The following is a 4,910-nucleotide window of genomic DNA, read 5'->3' as shown; positions in this document are numbered from 1 at the left end:
TTCATTCCCTCTGAGTGTAAAACACAAGCAGACATCCACACTTATATACAGAGAGGAGGAGGAGGAAGAGGAGGAGGAGGAGGAGGAGGAGGAGGAGGAGGAGGAGGGAGCGCCACAACCACAACACAGCGATTAGAGAGCAGAGAGGTTTTAAATCCTCGTGAGTTTGCTGAGCTCCTCCGAGGTTTGATCCTCTCCTGAAGAAAAGTCTCAACTCATCCTCTTCAATCAGCATTAGACGAGACAGACACACACACACACACACACACACACACACACACACACACACACACACACACACACACACACACACACACACAACAACTGTGTGTGCTGCACAAATGTGTGTGTAGTATACTATGTTTTTAGACAAGTTTGTAGAGTACTCCTACTTATTCTAGAAGAAGATATTATATATACTAGAAAGTTAGATACCGTGTTGTTTAGGTTAATTTTTTGAAGTCCATTTTTATTCATTTGAATTATGTTTTAAACTTGTGTAATGACATGCTGCTCTGACCATTACATTACATTACATGTCATTTGTTAGATGCTTTTATCCAAAGCGACTTACATACTCAATACTGTGGGCAATCCCCACAGGAGCAATTTGGGGTGAAGTGTCCCAGGGACACAACGACATGCTGACTGCAGTGGGACTCGAATTTGCTATCCCCTGATTTGAAGTCCAGCACTCTATCCACTGAGCCACAGCCGCCTCCGAACAAAATCTTAATTTAGGACAGATATAGTATATCTCATCCCTGTCGGAAAGTAACAAGTAAATCTATCTAGTACTTTACTTAAGTACAATTTTGAGATACTTTACCTGAGTTTTTCCATTTTATGCTAATTCATTATTGTACTCCAGTACAATTTGGAGGCAAATATTATACTCTTTACTTCTCTAAATGTATGTAACAACATCATATAATTTACTCTGCGGATTCATATTATTAATAGGAATGGAAATCATAAAAATGTATATAGTACTACTTGGGATCTCTAACTGTAATGAGCATATTACTCCAAAAGTGTCAATTCTGCATAATGAGTACGTTCGGTTTTGGTACTTTAGGTATGCCGATCTTTACCGTTTAGTGTAAATGTAAAACTATGAATGCCAGACTGTTACTTAAGTAAACGATCTGAGTACTTCTTCCTCTACATGCTCATTCTCCTCATCAGTTAAAGTCCACCTCGTCTTCACTTTAATGCGGACAGAGCAGTCAGAGGGGAATTACATTTCATTTCGCTCTGCTTTGTGTGCAGGGAAACGTCTCGTTCATGTTCTCATTTGTTAAATGTTTGAAGTCCGAGTCGTAAAAACCGTTGAGAACATTGGAAAGTTTGGGAGGTGTAACATGCACAAAGCCCAATAAGTGTTTTATAAGTGCAGTCGGCTGTTTCTAAGGTCAAGACGAACATGTCAAACTCAATGTATTGATATTATTTCTTTTGTAGGGGAATGAGAACTCGCTGCATTTTGCGCCTTTATTTTTAGTTATAGTAGAGAGGAAGGAAACGTGGGGAATGCAACCGGTTAGAAATGTGTGATGAGTTTATCCAAATAACGCATATTTTTAAATACATAATTAGGAAATGCTCGATGTGTGAGAGCGGCCAGTCGACATACAAAAGTCCACGTCAAAAATGTTTTGTATAATTATTCTCACTGCCAGAAGGATAGAGGGTTCCTCACTACATGTTTAACCCAACACAGTCTCACGGCATTTCATGTTATAGTCACGAAATTAATCTATTGATTCGTGTTCACCAACACGATTTCGCCATTTTTTTCGTGTCACACAGAACGATTTTAAAAGCAATGTAAATAATAACAAATTAGAAGGAAAAAGACATTTAAAAAAATACAGATTTCAGTATTCTGACACAGAACGATTTTAGAAGCAATGTATTTATATTGGTAGTATGTTTCGTGCCTGCACCAAATAATAACAAATTAGAAGGAAAAAAAGATGACATAAAATACAGATGTCAGTATTCTGAGGCTCTGAGCCATTTCTTTTCCTCGCGGACGGCAAAAAAAACTCAGACATTATACAATTTAAAATAAAAGGGATAGGGTTAGGCTTAGGGTAAGATATTGAGTAAGAACATGTTTTTATGAACCACACAGCTTCTGGTCTTCCAAGACCCGACCGGACAAAAAGACGTGTTGCAGGCACGAAACATACTACCAATAGAAATACATTGCATTTAAAATCGTTCTGTGTGACACGAAAAAAAATTGAAAATCGTGTTGGTGAACATGAATCAATAGATTACATTAATTTCGTGACTAATAACACGAAATGCCGTGAGACTGGGTTGGTTTAACCATATGGTAATAAATAATAATTCAAATGTAACTGATCAGAGATACCAATTTGGCGGTAGCTAGCTATATAGCTAAAGTTTGATAGCTGGCTTTTAAGATAGTTAGCTGGCGTGAGCTAGTTTGCTAGTTTGATAGATAGCGATTTTTAGCTTGCTTGTTAATCAGATAGCTAACGTTCACTAGCAAATTTGAATATTGATAAAAAAATGTTAGCTAGCTTGGTGATTAGATTGCTAATGTGCGCTGGATAGTTTGATTGATAGATAGCTAACGTTTGCTAGATAGCTTGTTGGATAGATAGCTAACGTTTCACAGCTAGCCAGTTAAGTAGTACACTGACTGGTTTAGTGAAATCGCTCTGTAGGTTAACTTGTATTTATAAATGTTAACACTGTGGGACTTTCTCTACCCTTCTGGTTATGATAAACTGTAGATATTTGCTTTAGTGTGGAGTCTGTCCAGTATTTTCTCAAGTTCTTTTTACAGTGATGCTAATGCTAAGCCAGAATAACGTACATATGTCTTTGTTCCAGAAGTGGGGAAATGAAAGGTGAATAAGTCACTAAATACAATACTCTGCAGAATATGTCCGAAGAAGCATCGTCCATTGAAGCAGTGATACGTGGAGTGTCAATTCTGCATTTCTTGTGCATTTCGCACCCCTAGCTGCCCTTTTGTAGCCATGCTTTCTCTCTAATTTTGCTGAACATTGCAAACAGGAAATCTCTTGCATTACATTCCTGTCTGCTGCTTTCAAAACCAGTTCAATAAGCAAAGCCACAGAAACCCCTGAGAAAGGAAAGTGAACAGAAAGCGGTCATCAGGGTCTCACACTATCAAATGTCAACAAGCATTTTTCTACCAAAATAAACACGTAGCAGTTTAACGAGCATCTTCGTGTATTTGGTCATTTGTAGGCTATTCTCTCGGTGTCACTGCGCCGATTAAATGACTTTACATTTGGACCCAGTACTTTATCCCAGCTCTCATTCCTGTGGTTAACCTCACATATTTACAACCAGGAGACAAAAGTGGCAGTGAACTGTATCCCTCTGTGAAATATACACATAGATTTTCCCTTTTTCAACTGTTTATACTGGGTAAATAAATACTGCATGGCATCCAACTTCAGTGATTTCCATCTGTGGGAAGAATTACAACACCGTTTTTTAACTTATAATTAAGATATTAACAGCTTCAGATCATCTGTGTTTATTCATTATACATCAGAGAGTGGGTTTCAACGCAAAGAAGCTTCAAGTGGCGAGGAAGATAGAATAAGTTAGTTTTTTTATCATGTAATGGCTTTTACAAACTCTTTTCTTTTAGTTGTATTTCTTTCAAAGTGTAATGTAAATAACGGGACCAGACTGCACTCGTTAGGTTGTCTAATAAGGCTTTCAACGGGTCAAAAACAGGCTGCCAGTCTGCAGTAGATACAGATGAGACAGCAGATGCTTTTCTAACAATCTTGGAGGCTAACGAATGAGCGAAAACAAGAAACACTGTGGCATTGTGACGGACACATAATGAGACAATTGGCCCGTGGGAACAGACATGCAAAATGCCGACCACTTATAGGAGCAAGCATGCTTGGGGAGTAACAGATAACATGTTACGGGATGATGTAATCAGGATACAAAACACATAACTGTATTCCCTTACAGTTGAATAAACTAGCAGGATAACAATGTTACGAAAAAACAAAAAAGAGAGAATTGGCTTTATGGTTTTGACTCCGTTCTGATTGCCCTGTTGTGATTGGTCAACCGCTCAGAGATGTCCCGCCCCTAAGCCTATCACGTACAATGTGTTGTAGCGCTAGCCAATAGAAGTGTGAGTGTTATATAGTGATGTCACAGTGTTCCAGAAGTAAACAAAGGAGTCCAATGGAGGCGTTTCAGGCAGGGAGGAAGACTGTGTGCTCATTTTGAGTCTGTTTTGTCTCTTTGAGGGACATTTCATTCTTCCAGCAAGAGGGAAATTGACAACGTTATAACTTTTGGTTCTGTCGTTTTCTCTAATTACATGCATGCATTTCCACAGTGCTATACCTCAACAGTATGAGGACAAATTGTGACTTTCTTTACTTGGAAAATGATCTTTGAAATGTTCAAACTGGGTCAAAATCTTGTTTTTCTTTCACTGAGGACTACTGCACCATACATGTTGCACATGGAGCATCAAAAGGGGCGGAACCTTGTCTCTCTTGGTGTTTTAAAGAAGCCTTTCTCTGTCTGTGTGTGTGTGTGTGTGTGTGTGTGTGTGTGTGTGTGTGTGTGTGTGTGTGTGTGTGTGTGTGTGTGTGTGTGTGTGTGTGTGTGTGTGTGTGTGTGTGTGTGTGTGTGTGTGTGTGTGTGTGTGAGCCAGCCTCAGATGTGTTTTCCTCTCACCCCTCAGATCTTCTCTCAGAATGCATCAGCTGCAATTTTCTCTAATTTGCTCCCTGCACACCTTACAATTTATTCTTCTAAGAACAAAAACAAAAACACACACACACACATACACACACACACACACACACACACACACACACACACACACATACACACACACACACACACACACA

This window comes from Trematomus bernacchii, unplaced genomic scaffold (genome assembly GCF_902827165.1).
Source record: "Trematomus bernacchii unplaced genomic scaffold, fTreBer1.1, whole genome shotgun sequence".
Taxonomy (NCBI): Eukaryota; Metazoa; Chordata; class Actinopteri; order Perciformes; family Nototheniidae; genus Trematomus; species Trematomus bernacchii.
This window is presented reverse-complemented; position numbering follows the sequence as displayed.